The 20,687-nt window shown below is 31.9% G+C and overlaps 1 protein-coding gene across 1 annotated transcript in view; it reads right to left on the bottom strand.

Annotated features, from left to right (window-relative positions):
• Window positions 1–20,687, bottom strand: part of GALNTL6 (polypeptide N-acetylgalactosaminyltransferase like 6) — a 1,267,846-nt gene that overhangs the window by 700,898 nt on the left and 546,261 nt on the right. The gene's annotated exons all lie outside the window — the stretch shown is intronic.

Genomic DNA, 20,687 nt, shown 5'->3' with positions numbered 1-20,687 from the left:
TAAGCAGACCAACAAATGAATAAGGGTAGTCCAGAGGCGAGGAGAGAAAGAAGCAGAAAGAATATTTGAACAAAAATTACCAAAAGTTGTATCAAATTTTATGGAAAACATGAACCTATGCATACAAGGAACTCACTGAAGTCCAAGTAAGAAAAAAAATCAAGAGAATCAAAATGTAAACACATCACAGTCAAATCATTGAAAACAGAGACTTTTGGAAGCATCATGAGAAGTGTTGAACCAAGTATTGTCAATAATATTAACAGCTGACTTCTCACCAAAAGACATGGAAGCAAGAAGGCAGCAGAACGTCATAATCAAAGTCTTCAAAGAAAAATAGCATCAATGAAGAATTTTATATCCACCAAATTCAAAAATTAAGGAGAAAATAAGGCATTCTGGGAAAAAATGGAGAATTCATTTTTTCTGCCATCCTGCCATCCTAGAAATACTACATAGAATATCTCAGGCTGAAATGAAAGGACAGTTGAAAAAACATCAATCCACATGAAGAAATAAAGAGCACTGCTAATGGTAACTGTATGAATTAATATAAAAAATAGTATAAATATAGTTCTTTTCTTCTATCTGAAATAAAAAGCAACTACATAAAGCTACAATTATGAAATTGTGCTGATAGGCTTATAACAAATAAAAATGTGTAAACAGTGAGACAATAATAGCATAAACCAGGAAAGAGGGAATAAAGCTAAATTGCAGCAAAAATTTTGTATACTAATTAAATTAAATGAATGGTATTAATATATTAATGTGAACTAGATTGTTTTTAGTTAATTGTAATCCCCAGGATGACCATTAAGAAAATAACAATAACTATAGCTAATTATAACCATCTATATATACATATATATACACACACAATATTATCCAACTATAAACCAATATAGTTAAACTATATTATTAAATATATATATTTATATATTATTAAACTATAAACCAATAAAGGAAAGAAAACTGGGAAATTCATAAATATATGAAAATTAAACATAATTTTAATAAGCAGTGAATCAAAGAAGAAATCAGAAGAAATATGATAAAATATTTAGAATGAATTATTTAAAAACAACATAAATGATGTCATGACATGAAGCTAAACAATCATTTAGTAGAAAATTTATGCCTGTAAAGGCCTATATAAAAAGGAAGAAAGATCTCCAATCTATAACCTAAACTTCCACCTTAAGGAACTAGAAAATCAGAGCCATCTAAATTCAAACAAACCAGAAGGAAAGAAATAATAACATTAAGAGTGGAAATGATTGAAATGAATAAAAAATAAAATTCACAAAATCAAAAGTTGGTTCTTTGAAAAGATGACCAAAACTGACAAAGTTTTAGCCAGATGAACCAGAAGAAAAGAGAGAAGACTCAATTTACCAAAACACAGGAATGAAAGAGGAGGCATCATTATTGACCTTAGAGAACTACTGTATGCTAGCAAATTAGATAACAATAGATAATTTATGCTAGCAAATTAGATAATATAAATGAAATGAACAAATTCCTAATAATACACAAATAACTGAAGTTGACTCAAGAAGAAATAGTAACTACATAAATACCTATAAAAAGTAAAATGATTTAAATACTAATATTAAAACTACCCACAAAGAAAAGCTCAGGCCCTGATGGCTTCTGTGTTGGTTTGAAGCTGTAAGTACCCAGGAAAACATGCTCTTAAATTCAATCCATTCTTGTGGGTGTAAACTCATTGTAACCAGCACCTTTTGGTGGAGCTGATTCAGTTAAGGTGTGGCCCACCTCAATCAGGATGGGTCCTAATCCTATTACCAGAGTCCTTTATAAGAGAATGAAATTCAGATACAGAGAGAGAGAGAGACAGGAAGCAAGAAGCTGAAATGGAACTGGAAGAGAAGCAAGAGACCAGCAGATGCTGCTATGTGCTTTGTCATGTGACAGAGGAGCCAAGAATCATCTGCAGCCAGCCCAGAATGCCACAGTCTTTGGGGAGAAAGCACAGCCTTGATGAAGTCTTGATTTGGACATTTTCCCTATCTCAAAACCTAGGAAAATAGGCTTCATTGTTGAACTGTCCCAAACATTGAAGGAAGAATTAATACCAATTATTCAAAAACTTTTCCAAAAATCAGAGGAGCGAGTATTTCCAAACTCACTTCATGAGACCACTTTTACTTTGATACCAAATGCAGTTAAAGACACCACAAGAAAAAAGACTATAGACTAATATCTTTTATCATATAGATGCAAAATTTTTCAAACATTCCAACAAACTGAATACAGCAAATTATAAAAGGGTTTATACACATTATCTAGTGGAATTTATCCTAATAATGCATGGTTCAGTTCACATCCAAAAATCAATTAATATAATATATCATATCAATAAAGGGTAAAAACCACATGCTCATTTCAACAGACACAGACAGAGCATTTGACAAATTCAACATCCTTTGATGATAAAAGCTTTCAACAAAATAAGAATAGAAGGGAACCTCCTGAACTTGATAAAGGGCATCTACTAAATATACACAACAAACACCCTACTTACTGGTGAAAGACTATATGCTTTCCACCTAAGTTTGGGAATAAGACAGGGATGTTTATTATTGCCACTTCTATTCAATGTTGTACTAGAGATTTGAGCCAGGATAATCAGGCTTGGAAAGGAAATAAAAGGCATGCAGATTCAAAAGGAGGAGGTAAAACTGTATCTATTTGCAGATGATATCATCTTGCATATACAAAATCCTGAAAAAATCTACAAAATCTTAATAATAGCAAGGTTTCCTTGACAATATACAAAATACAAAATGTCAATATACAAAAATCAATTGCATTTCTATGCACTAGCAATTAATCTGAAAATGAACATAAAAAAATAATCCCACTTAACATAATAAAATTCTTAGGAATCAATTTAACAAAATTCAATTTTTAGTATACTGAAAACTGCAGAGTATTGTTCAAGAAATTAAAGAACAATTTAACATGGAAAGCCACCTGTGTTCATGGATTAGAAGACAATATTGTTTGATGGTAGCACTCTCTAAATTGATGTATAGAATCAATGCAATTCCCTTAAAAACTCAGCTTCCATATTGTAGTAATTGAAAAAATTATCCTAAAATTCTTTAGAATACCGTGAACCCAACAAAAACAATATTGAAAAAAGAAGATCTAAATTGGAAGACTCACACTTTCTAATTTCAAAATATACTACAAAACTACACTAATCAAGACATTGAGGCCTAAGGCTAGACTAATAGATTAATGGAATAGAATTAAGACTCCAGAAATAAGCCCTTAAATTTATGGTTATTTGATTTTAGACAAGGATGCTAAGAAAATTCAAAAGAGAAAGAACAGCCTTTCTAAAAATTGTTGAAGGACAACTGGACTTTCAGATGCAAAGAATGAATGGGGATCCCTACTCACATAATATTAACTCAAAATGGGTTAAAACTTAATATAAGCATTAACTATAAAACTCTTAGAAAAGAGAATATAGGAGAAAATTTTTGTAACCTTGCATTAGGCAATGATTTTCTCAGATAGGACATCAAAAGTATAGGGAACAAAAATAGATAAATTGAACATGTCAAAATCAAAAATTTTTTGTCTCAAAGGATTCCATCAAAAAAGTGAGAAGAAAAGTCCACAGAATGGGAGAATACACTAGCAGATCATAAGTCTGATAAGGCACTTTTACTCAGAATACATTAAGATCACAACTCAACAATAAAAAGAGCAACAATAAAAAGATAAATAACCATTTTTTAAAATGGGCAAAGGGTTTGAGTTATATTTCAGGAAAAAATATATACAAATAGCTATAAGCACATGAAAATGTACTCAGCATCGTTAGTCATTAGGAAAATGCAAATAAAAAACTCTATGAGATGCCATTTCATATCCAGTCAAATGACTAAAACCAAAAAGACAGTCAATAACAAGTGTTGTCAAAGATATGGAGCAACTGGAATCCTCATACATTGCTGGTGGACTTTTAAAATGATGCAGCCATTTTGGAGAACAGTTTGGCAGTTCCTCAAAGTGTTAAAAATAAGTTATGATATGATCCAGATATTTCACTATTAGATATCTATACCCAAGGGTAATAAAAAACATGTCCTTTTAAAAACTTGCACTCAATTGTTCATAGCAACACTATTCATAATAGCCAAAAAGTGGGAACAATCCAAATGGCCAACTGATGAATCTGTAAACATAATGTGGTATAGATATGCAATGGAATATTATTAAGCCATAAAAAAGGAGTGAAGTATTTATATATAATACCACATGGATATACCTTGAAAAATTATACTAAAGAAAAGAAGCTAGTTACAAGTGACCACATATTGTATCATTCTGTTTTTATAAAATGTCGAGAATAGGCAATTCTAAAGAGACAGAAGGTAGTAGTGGTTGCCAGGGATTGAGGGGAGGGAAGAATGGGAAGTGACTGCTCATGGGCATGAGGTTTCTTTTCAGGATGATGAAAATCTTCTAACATTGCATAATGATGATGTTACATAATCCTGTGAATATCCTAAAAGCCACTGAATTGTACACTTTAAAAAGGTGACTTTTATAGTACCTAAAGTGTATCTCAATAAAGCTTTAGGTTAAAAGAAAAAAAGGAAAGAAACAATCAATTAATTTCTTTATCCAAAGTAAAGATCTCATCTTATTTATCCAAAAATGAGAAACGATAGAGAATAATGAATAACATTCATGGAGATGTTTAAAAGGTATAGCCACTTTCACTTTGTTGTTACTGTTTACATTAGAAGGTTCAGCAAAGTAAAGCTTGCCTAACAGAGGGCACTGAGTAAAATCCATAGTTCAAAGCATGACAAGGGCACAAACTGTTAAAATAATGTCAGATTTTTTTCACATTATCTCTTCAATTTAACTGTTTTAAAAAAGAATTTATTTCCAAGCAAAACAAGATTTATCTCATTAAGATTCTATTGCAAAAAGGAAAAGGAATAAACAATTTGACAAGTTGAAAATCGACAAAGAAACCAAAATTGCTTTAGGATGAGATGTTCTAAATGTCTTCATTGCATAAAACAAAACAACAAAAAACTCAGAATATGACCATATTAGACTGTCACTTATTTTTCTTGGTAAATTATAAGGCATATATTTTACAGATTCCAATTACATTTTAAAGTGTTAAGAGAATAGCTTTTCTTTGTTATGAAATCCCATTAAAATAAATTACTTATTTTAATTGATGCATTTTAGAGATTGGCAATGTTCTTAGTTTTTTTTTTTTCCCCCTACTAACCTAAGAGCAGATCTTTGCACACTGAAAAAAAAATATATTAAAAGATAAATTCCTCTAGAGAAACATCTGTTTTACAGTGACTCATTCTGGAGTTGACTATTGAAAAAATTTAGGTAAAAATCAAGACAAGAAGCATAAAATATTTAATAAAATGAACTTCTATAATCATATTCATGTAAATAGACAATAAAAAATTTTATCTAGTTCTTAATGCACGGTGAATCAAAAAGATACATTTTTCAACAACTGTGGCTGATAAAAATGTATACTTTATAAATCAATATGTTTATAGTGTACTTCACATTATGTATTATAAAATTCATAATTTATGTTATTACCGAGCATTAGGGTCCTGAGATGAAAGAAAAACTTCTAGATTAGTAGCTATAAATTATGATAGTCTTTATTTACTTGATAGAATAAGATAAAACAGTGAAAACAAAGAGAAATATCCCCAGAATTTATCTCAAAGAATGGTTAATTGAAATTCCATCAAATCACTGCTAATTCATTAATTACCTTTTTATATTTAAACAATGCTTTAAGATATTTTAAATACATAATGCATGCTATTTAATTAATTAACATAAATATTATGCTTGGCTGTTTCCTAACTAAACCAGTGACCTCCTTTCATTCTCCAAGCAATGCAGCATCATTACATTCACTTTTGTGGATAGTGAATTAGACTCTGAGTCCAGGTCTCTTTCCATTGACCCTACTGCTTCCAAGCATCAGTATCTATTCCTAATAATTGTACTTGAGCTTTGGAACTGCCAAGTCTGTCTTTCAATTGCAACAGGAAATAATTTAAGAACCATAACTTTAATATTAGAGCTTTGAAATTATATCAGACTATATAACATAAAACACAGGTGGATCTTTTGGTTATAGGGACTGAAAAAAATATTTTCATAGTCACACTTCGAACTTCCCTGCTCCAAGTGGGGATGGTATTTGTAATGATAAAAATACCTCTCTAGACCTGTTTACTGGGAAGCATAATGTTTAAAGACATAAGGCACTTTATACATATTGATGTGCCGTAAGACCAATGAAAGGCTTCTAAATAATATTATACCCATGGCATTTATAGATAATATTTTGCTGGTATTGTCTTTCAAAGTTTCATATTTAAACTTTCTCTGACAGTTAAGATAATGAAAAAAATTAAAAACTAGAATTCTTATTTTGTAGACAATTAACGGTGCTGACAATCGGGTTTTAAAAGTTTGGAGTTTTGTAAATTTACCTTAACTTTCTAAAACATGTTAATGAAACTTATACATATTTATGTCCTAGAGGGTTAATTTAAATTTCTTTGGAAGAATACACATAGGCACTAAGATTTATATAGTCTACTTAAACTTTTCAAGGATATTTTGTTTTGTTCATTTGTACAATAAGAAAAGGGAAATCTATTAATATGCCCATTAAAATAATAGACAGTACAATCCCTACCCTAATTTCTGGCATATGAATCAGAACACTGGAATATTTTAAAAAGCTAGATCTGAATGAGATCAATTATACTATATTTAATGACACAGAGAAGCAATTTTTTTGCATAGTTTAAAACAATTTTTCCAATAGAGATCATATGCAGAAATCTAAGAACAAGCTTACATATTCGGCTACATGGGGTTATCAGTGCCACCTCAAGAAAACATATCTTTCTAGTGGCCTCATAAGGACATTCATTATTTTGGTAAATTTACCAAAGTCTAATGTATGACTGAACTGTAAAACTTCTGAAACCCAATTCTGTCAGCAGATCTCAATAAAAGGCTCAAGCTAATCATTAATGAGGGAGAGCATGTAAGAATTAAAATACTTAACATACTTAAAAGCAGCCCTTTTATTATTGTAGTAAGACCAGAATGGGAAAAAAAAATAACCAGCCTATTTGTTCGTGAACAAATGAGAAAAAATACCAAATGTATTGAAACCCTAGATTTCTATAGAATAGAAACACATCCCTCCCCTTCTGTTTATCTCTTACATTTAAATGTATCTAAAGGAAAGAGATGCCAATCAGGCTTCAATCATATCTCACAGGCTTGGGAACTAATATGGCTCTTTCAAGGGGCTTCACACCTCTTCTAGGATCCATCAGGGGTTCATTTTAAAGCTTAAGTCTCAGAAACATATTCTAATGCCTGAGTGGAAACCTCATGAAGTCTTCATGTACTGAGTGTGTACTTGAGAACTTTCGTGTGTCTCTTCATCTGTATATGGTAATCAGTTAACATTTGAAAGTGGTTAAGTTAATAATTTTCAAAAACTAAATCCTAGAAAAGCAGGAAAGGTATATAAGTGTTATCAAAGGGATAATGTAACATATTTCAAAAAATTTCAATGTGACAATTATAAATAGTTATTTACATTCTTAGAATTTATGAGTGTAAATGGTCGTAACTGCTTTGTAGTTTGTATCTATATGCAATATGCCAGATTTAGCAAATAAAATGTAGGAAAAAAATTAGATTTGAATTTTTTAGGTGAAATTGAAATTTAACTGATGTACTGTGTACTGTTTTTAATCTGGCATTCATATTTATCCAGAAACATTTTTTCAGAAAGGAGCAGTAGAAAGTCTCCCACAAACCGTAACTATCACTGAAACACATGCTGGCAAATTATCTATTTCATATCCTCCACCAGCAGATGAATGAAATGAATGCAGATGCACTGCTGCTTTTTTGCAGTGCTATAAGGCTGATCTCAATTTTCTGACAGGGCCTGCACATAACAAAGTTCCTAATGGAAGCTGAAATTGTCTTCAGTTATACTCCGTGTCCAAAGGTGGGTCAACCTAGCTTTTTAAGCACTTAAAATGTCTGATTTTTGTCAGGGTTACCAAATTAATAGGACTCCATGAACTTACTTAAAAGTGAAAACTTGAAGGCATGCATTTTATAATTATGATTTTTTTTTTTTTCAGATTTCCTACATTAGCTCTGGAGATGAACTCTCAAGTTCATATATTGGAAGGAATTTGAAGAAGAGCAAGACAAGGATTGAAGTTCAAGTACTTTGCAACTGTGAATGCAAGAAGAGTAGTGGTCTCAGATTTCAGGAATGAAAGGAAACTTTTTCTTTATTTATGTTTCACTGATCTATTTAACAAATATTAATTAAGCATCTACTATTTATATTCTAGGCATTGGGGTTATAGTCTGCAAAAAGAAGACAACTATGCCTACCTTCGTGAAGCTTATAGTCTAATGGGTGGAGACAGGCAAAACATAAATTTTAATTTGAATTAAAAATTATTTTGAAATAAGACATTCTCTATGTTCTCTTTTCTTCTATATATGTTCAAACTTTTCCTACTTTACTCATTAGTTGACTTTACTCATTAGTTGGACATTTTACTGTATTGAATGATTACTCTTTTTAGTCCTATTTTGATTAAGAAAAATCAGATAAGAAACATATTCCTGTGCACACTTTTTATTTAAAGCTCTGAATCTTTTTTGTATAACACTGGGTCAAATATTTTTGAGAACTATTCTTCCCATCTCATAATAATATCACCACAGAGATTGAGTGGTTAAGGAAGAAACAGTATCTTTTTCAGACATTAATGGATTCATGCTTTGAAATTCAAAATTCCTAGATATCAAAGAGATTTTCAATTAAACTAAATAGAATATGTTGCATTTATTGTAAAGACTTTTATGGTATTGAACCTAGATGAGTTTTCTTGGAATTTTATTCAAAATATCATATATATTACATTTAAAATAATTAATACCATACCTTAAATTACTTACAAAACATTTGAATGGGAATAACCTAACAAGTTATGAGCTCTTAACATTTGGAACTACTTGTTGGAAAGACTTATATATAGTTGGTTCCTCTAAGTTCCATTATTTCTGACATATATCAATATTACAGTGGCAAAATTTTCTATTTTGTGGAATCCTTCAACCTCTTTTATTAATTAAAATAACTGAAAAAATAAACTCCCCTAAGAGATGAAACCTTGGTGTTGCTGTGGCAAAAAAAAAAAAAAAATGCAAAATATACTATAGGGTAAAGGTGAGTTAGTGATCTAATCGAGGACCTCTTCAGGAAAGATAGAATTTGTTTGACCTAGTTAATGATGGAGATTTGTTTAGACCACCAGAAGTCAAAGCAAAGTTTAAAGCAGAAAGGCTAGAAAACATGCTTTCTTCTGAGGTCAGTAGCCTTCTGGCTGGCCAGCAAGCCTTGGATTCCTTAGCTTTTCTATCATGTGGGAATGTTATCTCCTTTCTCTCCCAGGTTCTGTTGACTTCCAGCTTCCAGCTCCTCCCTGTGGTTTTTTCTCTCTGTTCCAATTTCTTCTGTCTGTAAAGGCTTCCAGTAATCTAGATTTTGACTCAACCTAATTCAGCTGGGCCACAATTCAAAAATAACATCTTTAAGGGTTCCTATTTAATACGGACTCATGGCTACAGGAATGCAGATTACAAATGTGTTTTGGGGGGGTCCATAATTCCCTCTACCTTAGCATGGATGTGAATTTTGTACTCAAAACTGTTGGAAATAGTATTGGAGATCATCTAGTTCAATTGCATCCTTTTGTAGCAAGAACAATAATGGCCCAAATATATTGAGCTAATACTAATTTCTTTACATGTAGAAATTCAATTTCCCAATGGATATGATAAGTAAGATAAATATCTTTTTCATGGTCAAACAGCTAGTAAAGTTGAAGTGGACAGTCAAACTTAGGTTAATGCTCAAATTATCTTTTTCATCACCATGACTTATTTGCAGATAAAGAAATAAATGTGAAGTAATTTGTTGATATGTCTAGTTGCTTAGAGTAGAACCATCACCCAAGAGTTCCCTTCCCCAAAACTCTGCCTCATTTTCTTCCCCTTCTGCCCCACTGATGATACAGTGAAATAATTAACATATGAAGACATTGAAAACAGAACATGCAGTACTCTGGCAAAGCTTATCCTGAGTTTAATTTTTAAACCAAGCACAGAACTACAATTGACAGGTGTTTTCTGAATCTGTAGCAGGTATGAAGCCTAGCATTAATGTGAGGTAGTGTAGCAATTTTTCACCTGGCACATTTTACCTCCACTCCCTGTACATCTTCCCTGATCACACAATGGAAAGTGCATTAAAATATTTGAAAAGATTATTCATTGCAGCTGTTACCAGAAGTAACTTGTAATTTTTCTCACTAGAAAAGGATCTTTCCCTTACTAAATCATCAGAAACACTCTTGACATACAGCAAGTGTTTCAAAGTTACCATATAAAGTTAACTATTTTGCTGAATAAACTAAAAAAGTTTTTCCTAAAATTAGAAAAATAAATTACCTTTTGAATTCTGAAGTAGATAGAAACAAATTGTACAGAGAGAGATTAAGTGGCCAACATTTCTAAAACTTAAAACATGTGTTTGGTATCATGCATTCATTTGCTGTATTCTTTTGTACACTCTACTTAATCATCAGGTTTTAATACACTAAACCAAGGGACTATGTTTTGTTTCTTTTACCAATTTCAATAATGGGCAGAGAAGGAGGAAACAAATTTGGAAACATGCTGAAGAAACTGAATTCAAACTTCTACGCAGGTCTTGAAAGTGATTGTGTCTTGGTTGCAAGCAATTCCAGTCTTCAATGCCTGGACTTGAGCTGTGTTGTTTCATGTATTAGACTTGCTTTCTTCAAATTGTAGCCTGATATTATGGAGCTGGATTTTAATCGAAAGTATCCATTGCTATTTATTCTCTTTCAAATTCTACCTCATAATACCTTACAATTTCTAACTAGAACAGCACAACAATAGATAATTCAAAAGTAGGTTATTCATTCAGCTCCAATAGTCTTTATCTCTTTAGTCTCTTTAGTTTCTGGTCCTGAGTGGGGTGTACTCTATGATTCCCTGTGCTTGGCAGTTCATTTTTAGGAATCAGCCATAAATTCCCTAATCATTTATAAGTATGGTCTTACTATGAATCAGCAATAATGTTGTTCATTTAGGAATGATACTGATCCCTACCTAGAAATCTGTGGGGTCTCCCTTAAAATTTTTGACTTAATATACAGAAATACAGGATATTTTTTAAATCTATCATGACACTGTAGATGAAAATGTAGTTTCCTAGATACAATATGTGTGGTAGATTAAATTATGTACCCCAATTTTTAGTTTCTTAATCTTAATCCACATTCCTGAATGAGGTAGGCTCTTAATCTGGATGACTGAAGGCCTTATAAAAAGAAAGAAACAGGAAGAAATAGAGAAAACCATGGGGAGGAGCTGGAAGCCAGACATCAAAAGAATTTGGAAGAAAAATGAGAGGATATGGTCATGATGGGCAACCCAAGGATTGCTGGCTGGTCCAGAATGTTACTGACCCTGGGAGGAAGCAAACCTTCTACCCTCTGAAACTGTGAGCCAATAAATTCCCATTGTTAAGTCAACCTATTGTGTGGTATTTCATAGCAGCCTGGCAAACAGACATTATAGCTAAAATCAAGGTATCATCATTGGTTGGACCTTATTTATTGGTACTATAGACTGCCTGTGGAAAGCATTCTCATAAGAAGAAACTATACACATAAAAATGCCTATAGCATTAATGAACATACTGCCTCTAGTATATCTGTTTAGACTCATCACCTGCTACTTAGCAGTTGCAGATATTTAGATGTAGAAGTGAGTCTTGGGGATTATATATCCTTGACCCTATGTAGATCAGTATAACTTCCTTTCAATTAATAAGTCATTTTCAATGATAGATACATGTGGTTTTATAAGATGACCATGTACTTGTGATCTTAGGGAAGTCATCAGGACTCTCATGTTGTTTGGCTATGGGTTAAGAAAGTTGCCTTTTTTTTTTTTTTTTTTTTTTTTTTTGGTCTTTACTGTTAGGGAAATCACATGAGAACAAAGTTAGCAAAAACAAGACGTTAATGTGTTGATGTTCAGGGACTCCCAGTAGCATACCATCTCATGGAAAGTCATGCTAGGGCATTTTTTAACTCAGCCTGGGTTCTGTTCCAGCGGAGATACCTCTGCCTGTGAATGCCTCACTCTCATAGAAGAGAGTAGCTTAGTCAGTAGATGTGCACACAGGCTGCTTAGTGCCACACAGTCTGAGGTAAGGCCTGGTCTTTACAGGAGTGGCCTGAGCAAGCCACATGCCCCATATCTGGGATCCATAGGGAAGTTTGATATGTTGGGGCCACTGAGTATTATCTTACTGCCACCCCTGCTAAGGGAGGAAGTCATCAGTTCTGAGTGTTTTTGAGTTGGCAGTCACCTCTCCAGCTGGGGAAATGTTTGACTAAAAATGAAAATGTAATGACTCATAGTATTTAATGTTTCTCTTATTATTTAACAAATCTCAGTGCATTTATTTTAGAATTTTTCAAAAGATCAAAAATAAGAACACTGAACTTTGGAATCTGAAATATGCCTTATTTTAATATATAGACATTGTTTATCTGACTCCAGTCTTGGACAGTTATTTCCTTCATCGCCATCTCATGAAGGATAGTCATGGTTAAAAGGTAAATTTTGCAATTTCTGTAAGCATGTTGCAATGATTTAGACCTTCAATATGAATTTATTTGAAGCAGTCATGTATTGCCCTGCTGTTTCCTCTCTATATTGGATGACATTTTTCATAGTCTTTCCAGTTTAAAGATAATTTTCCTTGAAAGTTAAAAAAAACAATGAAATTCTTTTATTGTTTTTTTTTTTTCCTGTAATCTAGCATCATTCCCCATTTCCTCCAAGGCCCTAAGACCTATAAGTGGCAAAAGTGGGACTTGAATCGCAGACCATGTCTGACATCTAATTTGTTAACTTGCTACATTCCTTTCTGACTTATAAGTCTATAATTTTACAATACTCAATATTGCTAAATACATAAATAAACAAAACATCCTTTGTTTTCATAGATACTTTCATTGATTTCCTAAACAATAGTGTTTCGACTTGGTAAAACTAGAGGAAAAAAATGTAAATAATGTGGGGGAAAACAAATCAATTGCCTAAATATACTTGAAATCCAAAATGTGTCTCTGTTAAGTTGGAGGTAGCTTTACTCTCCTCCGGTAATGTGGTGTGTAAAAGTTAAAAGTGTAAGTTACACAGCTAGATTTCATTCAAGAACTAAGATCAAGATTTCTTTTGTCATTGTCCCACTAGTCTTGGTTGCTACCATTCAGCAGTTCATTCTAGAGCTGTGTTCTGAGAAAGCCACTGGTCTATCAAGCAGCTTAAAAATATAAATTCCATACAGAGTTCCCCATCTGGCTTTTAGGAAATGAGGTAGAAAAAAAAGGAAAAACAAAGGATATGTATCTCGTTAGTATCTAATCTAATGCTTGGCCTTTACCGAGGGACTCCCTGCTCTCCCTGCCCTGGCTCACTCGGTCCCAAATGGCCCTCATTTTCTGAGACATTTTGCCCCATCTGACAAGGGACCAGACTAAAATTGATTCATTTACCTCAATAAATTCTACTTTGCATCAGCCTGTAAAGTTACATGAAACATATTTAACTCTGTTTTATGACCCACTTTATTACTTTCAGAGCCACTCAGAATACTAGAAACAGTGTTTTCTTATAGAGCAAGGTTGTGATTGCCCCCCTGCAGTGTTATAAGACCATTATGGTTACTGGCATTTGGGTGTAAAATCATTATTATTCTAATGAATCCTCCTTTCCAAGACTTGTGTGTACACATAGTGAAATGATGGTTTCTATTATGGTCCCTATCCTAGGACAGAAATGAGTAATAAATTAGATTCAATTATCTAAAGAGTCTATATAATTGTAGTACAGTTTTATTAAATTAAAGATAGCTACCAGATGGTTCTAGTTTCTCAGAATTAAATATCTGAGAAAACTACAGAAAAGAGAAGCCTTGCAGACCTAAGCATAAAAACTGTTCATTGAAATTTAAGCTAACAATTTACTTAACCATATAAAATTGAGCTAATGTGTAACCTGGGACTTCATCTCACAATGTCTCAGTTTATTCATCTAGAAAATGTTATAATAGTACCATGTCACCTACAAATTCTTTTATTTCATAAATCCTATCATTGTAACATGGAGTTGTTTCTCAGTTGACATAAAACATTTAATTCTTATTAGGAGGATTTTATTAAAACACATTTTGTAAACAGATGGATTTGATGTTTAAAACTTACCATTTTATCAAACACTTTGCTGAGAGACTGATAATTCTGCAAGTGTTATAATTTGGGATAAAGTAGGAAACATTTTTGAGTCTTCCAGCATTGCGTTGATGCATAATTTTCTTTTAAATTAAGAATAGATGGATATTTAGACATCAAAAAGATATACTTGAAATACTGAGCACTGTGTTATTAAAGCTCACCAGTTGAGGTTTACTGAGAAGGAGAATAATCATAAAACAAAACCTTTTATTTCATCAGAGAAAGTTACGCTTGCCTAAGATCTGAAGCCCAGCATCCATAACATGGTTTCACAATAGTGACATCCTACTCAAAACAGCTGTCTGCAAGGAAAATAAATGAAATTTAATCTGGCATAAAATGAATTCCACAATTTATTTTTCTTTAGGAAGACATGCCTTTGTGACATTGGTGAGCTGTAACAGTTTTGCTCTTTCCATGCCAAACCCATATTAATTCAATCCTGTGGAGTTTTCCTCCAGAGGAAGTAACTGGAAAGCTAGATGGGCTTATCCACCACCTGATGATGGGAATAGCCATTCTCTACCTTTAAAAGTACTGGTTTAAAACATGAATCCTGAATAAATTTCCAACCTAGATATAAGGTTACTAAGATTAAAGCATATAAAATTGCCAATTATCAGCCATTAATATCCTACAAAAATAGGAATTTCATATGCTGAAAACTCTATTTAATATGAGAACAAAACTGCAAAAGAGAAAAATGATAAAGAAATGACAATTAAATGAGATTTAACATCTCATCAAAATTAAAATATTTCCCCCCAAAAAACCAACTTAAAAGTTACTCATAGAGCAAATACAAATATTTATATTCCCCAAATGGACTAATTCAGAGAACTTTTTCATATGGGTATTTTTAAAGACATCACACAATAGAGTTATGGAATGTTATAATTTATTTATTTCATTCATTGAAACATACAAATCATTTTTAAAGATGATGAAAGAAAAGAGCAATAATAACAACATTTAATTGTGAACTTTGCTCTGTTTTATGTGATATCTAACATACAGTCCAATATAGGCTCAACATGAGACCTAGGTTGTATTTCTTTGTTCTTTAACATTACATTTTCCAAATGGTAATAGTGTGCTTATTGTCATGTACAAAATTACTTTAGATGTATGCCAGTCTGATGGCTACATATTCACAAAAATCTACATTGGAGCATCTTTTAAACAGTTTTCGTTAAAACTGAATATATAAAACATGTCTGTTTGCATGGCAGTTTCAACAAATGTATCTTTGTAGATGAAATATAAACCTAAAATAATGTTATTATTTTCTTTAGAATATAGACTATTATTTCCCTATAAGAACCTTCTGTAGTGTCCTGATTACCACTGTCAATGTTATAAAGACTAATTCATCGAACAATTCATTAAGAATAACACATATCTTATATGATTTCAAGACCCTGTGTCCTAATCTGCAAAATGAGCCCTGTTTCAAATAAGTTTCTACTAGAATAAAGAAAACAATCTACCAGTAAGCATGAATATTGTAAATGTGTGTAATTTTCAGTAAAGTTCCTGAACACTTGAGACATTATTCACATTTACTTGATAAGAAGAAAAATGAGGCAAAAAAAAAAAATGCTACTCTAAGCATGAAATCAAAGGTAGGACTCAACAAGGACATATCATTCTTTTTTGTCAGACATATTTTTGTCAGAAAAAATCCTTTTGTTAATGAAAACATTTGTTATCATGTGAGATAGGATTTTTAATTTAAAAGTAAGAGTGAGAGAAACCTCAAATGCTTTGTATTCTAAGACAGATTTCCACAAAGCAGATGCTGCCAGTGATGAATGTAAAAAGACTTTTGTATGAGATGATTTTATATCCTGTAACTTCCCAAACTTTTACTCTTGTTGCTGTAAGCTCATTTTCCTCTGACTTTAAGTGTGCATTACTGTTTTACATTCATATTTATGACCATATAAAACAGTGCCACTCAGTGTCCCAGATTCCATTTCAACTACAGTTAGTTCTGTAAATTAATTGGTAAACAGAATTGTTCTATTAAAACTATCTATACATTTCACTACTAAAATAACATGATATACAATTTTGTCATCAGAAATCAGAATGGTTTTCTTTAAGTTCTTTAGCGGATGATCTGAATTTCTAAACTGAAGGACATAGTTGTATTTTATAACATTTGCTTAATTTCTGCATTTTATTTCAGATTATATTTTGATTTTAAAATATAATTATCCTCACAATTAAAATATTTATATTAAATCTAAGCAATTCAAGATTTATTTAGAATGTCTAGCTCTCAATATTTGTGAGTTATAAAATTGCTTGTCTCAGTCTACTGGAGTATCTGACAGACTACCAGCACTAAAACATTTTTGTTGACTGCCATATAAGACTTTTTATATGCACTTTAGTCTTAGAATTTTATAATATAAAATAGAAATGCACCATCATTCTTCATCTATTTTATAATTTTTTTATATTGATATCTTCCAACTTTGAATAGTTATATAACTTGTGGTAAGTAGTTTGTCTACTTATGTAAACTTTTCTTAATATATATTTAGAGACTATTCAAGTGAAATAGAAACAAAAATTCAAGACTCATCATTATCATTCATGGAATCATTTAAAAATATTCCTTCTATTTTAAAAATTCATAAAGACTTCCAACCATGTAAAGAGAATAAGATTTTTATGGTAATATGGATTTTTATAGAAATCATTTTGCTATTGACCTATATATGTGTGTGTGTGTGTATTTTCTCTTTCTTTGAACTTGGCATGAAAACTACTGAATGCATCCAAAGCAAAACAGACTTACAAAATGTTGGAAGGCATTCGTATGATAACACAAAATTGGCTAGGGAGGAGGTAACAAAATTAAACTTAACATGCCATAAGAAGGCAGAGCAAATGTCTACAAATTTGTGAAAATGCTAAAATCTTTCTAAGATATGTATTAAAGAGTCTTACATGAACTAATATAGAGGTAAGGCTATAGAATTTCTATCCAATCTGTTCTTTCCAGACTCATAAATACAAGCTAAATTTCACCCTAAGAAAATAAAAACAAATAGCAAAAATTAGTTCATAACAATATGTGTAAGAAATAGGAAATAATTTTGAATTTATGCATCCATCCTATATATTGAAGCTTCAACCCCAATTTTGAAGCCATGACTACTTCATAAATAAATAAGTTTATACAAAGAACTCCAATTTTATATTAACAACTTTCTATGCCAGTGAGTCTCAAACTTTACTTTGTATGAAAATTCCTGCAGATCTTGTGGAGATGAAGATGAGTTTCATCTGCACGGGGCCTGAGATTCTGCATCTCTAACAAGCTTAGTGATGATGAGGCTCCGTGTTCTGGGCCACAGTAAGTAGCAAGGGTCTTTACTATTTTGACAATCTTTCAAAATGTGAAGGAAAATAAGCTGGACTCCTTTAACCTTGCTAGTTTTGCTGGTTAGAAGGATAGCTTTATATCTCTGCATTTTCTCTTTTAAGTAGTGCATGGTGTGTGGTGGATCTTTGTGAAACTCAGGTACTCAAATGTTTGAAACAAATAGAACAAGAGTGAGTGCAAGTATGGATGTGCACACGTGATCCTGTGTGCAGTAGCACCTGCAAGTATGTGAGTAACTCTCCTATGACTATCATCAATTTGAACTTGCATTCATGTACACATAAAAAGTTTAGAGAGTCGTCAGGTTCAAATATACCTTATCTCTGAGGTGAAGCCCCTAGCTTATTTCACACATTTCAGCATTTTCCATGTGGATGCCGTTAAGATTGCCTGGAATTTGGAGATAAGCCCAGAATTAGTCCTGCTTTAAAGTCATCATGATGCCTTGTTATAGGCCTCAAGTTAAGTTGTTAAACGTATTTCTGAGAGCTTACTGGAAAAAAAAGTAGTCACATCTACTAACTTTGGTAAAATACTATGGTTGTTGCAAACGTAACTGCAGGCCTGTACTTTTGTGATTTTATTGGAAGACAGGCTTATGTTCTGAGGCTAAAATAATATTCTGTTTACAGAATTTGCTTTAGAAAGCAAATAAATGGTACATTCATTTTTTGTTGCTCTATTTTAAGTATTTTTGATAACCCGGTCTATTCTTTTCAAGCAGATTTTAAAAATCACTTTGCAATTATTTGGAATTTTATAATTGTAAGATAATTTGGTATTTGTCCTTCTCTATTGCTTTGATATTCAGTATCACATATTTTGCCAACTACCACAATGCTTACATTTGTTGGAAATATGAATTCCAAGTGATATTATGCTTCTGCTATTAGCAAAACTAAAACATTAGCTTTGTATTTTTGACATGTGTAGCTATACTCTCAACCTGGAGGACATAAAATATCAGGCAGTAATAGCTGATTAAGTGTTATCAAAATTTTATTATCTTTGGCCAAATGCCATTGCAGAATATCCAGAATAGTTATAGTACAAATTTCAAAGGTGTTAACATGCACACCAAACAGAATCAGGATTAAGATGTATTTCTGAGCATAAATATTCAGTTTAACACTTCAGAAATAGTTTCAAAAAGGAAGCAAACAGACTCCCTATATCTTCCATACTTTAAAATTCATCTATCCTACTCAATCTGATTTTTAAAGAGTTGATGAAAAGTACTTTACACATTACAGGCTTATTATTTCTGGGATTGTCCTAGAAAAACAATAGGTTAATTATAACTTTTAGCAATACAACTATATATAAAAATAAAATATATAAGGTACATAAGAATAAAAAGAGCAGAAGTTTCTCTGTCTTAGAGGCCATGCGGGTACAGGTACATCTGAAAAAAAGATGCCTTGGGATGTCTGCCTTCTCTTATAATAGAGGAAATAATCTGGAAAAACATTCTGATAAACACTCTTATAAGACCATTGATATAATTCAGGAGTAGGTGACATAATGTATTTATTCTCTGCATGATTAATTAAACTCTTAGAATTTTATTTTACTTCAATATCTATAGTAAATTGCTTTCTTAATGGTCATCTCAGAGATTTATATTTAATATAAAGTCATCCTAATTTTTCCAATAAGCTGTGAATGACCCTGCTTAGTCTTCACTTGCTTTCTGACTTCTGTTTTTTCTTGAAATAGATTAATGATAGATAGATAGATAGATAGATAGACAGACAGACAAACAGAGAGACAGACATTCTTGTGGATTAGATTTGATTATATTGTAAGGATTTCCTCAAAAGAGTATGGATACTTATAATCATAGTAGTAGGAAGTATTTGTGGGTGGGGTGGGGAAGGGTTACAAATCAATAGTTGAGAGCAATGAATCTCCAGGACAATGCAGGGCACAATCAACTGAACTATCCACGACTCTACAAGGGGTCACTACCATAATCCCCATTTTGATAAGAAATGTGAGACATTCTTTAAAGTATAGTTACCCAAGATTATACAGTTAATTGTGGTGTTGGAATTCTGGCCTCTGTACGTGACATTAATTCTCAATGTTTTCAGAAAGCAGGAGTGATATTCCTTAGATCCACCTAAATCCTAAAACACACCAATTAATATTTATCATAATATATAATATAGAGTGGAATGGAATGGAATGAAATAGAATATATAACCCAAAGCAATTTGCAAAATGGTCTCTCCTATTCAGCATAGTGTTTTAGTGAGCATGTATTATAAAAGATTGTAGAAGTATTTTTATCATTTATTTCTCAAACTTTACTTTTGCACATGTTGAGAGGTTAAAAATAATAAGCAACATTAAAATTAAAGCCCTTTGAAAGATTAATGACTATAAAATGATGCTTTCAATTTGATAGTTCATAGGATAGAAAATCCAATTGAAATCTTTATCTAAGCATTAAAATAAATTACTATCCTTTAAAATATCCAATGGGAAAGTAAAAAGAAAACCACAACTACTATCCCAAATAACTCTTGTTGTTGTTCTGCTTCACTAACATTAATTGCATTGACAGTCTTTTGGGACACACTTCCCGGCTAACATTACATGCAGAAGGATAGTCCATCAAAGTCGTAATTGTTCAAAAGATGACAGTGACTTGAAGGAAAGATAAATGGAGGTGTCACTATTTTTCTCCCTCTTTAAAGACTGTCAGTTGGACTGTCAATTTTCTGAGAAATATTCAGCAAAAAATTTTCTAC

The sequence above is a fragment of the Choloepus didactylus genome, chromosome 3 (genome assembly GCF_015220235.1).
Source record: "Choloepus didactylus isolate mChoDid1 chromosome 3, mChoDid1.pri, whole genome shotgun sequence".
NCBI classification, from domain to species: Eukaryota; Metazoa; Chordata; class Mammalia; order Pilosa; family Megalonychidae; genus Choloepus; species Choloepus didactylus.
This window is presented reverse-complemented; position numbering and strand designations above follow the sequence as displayed.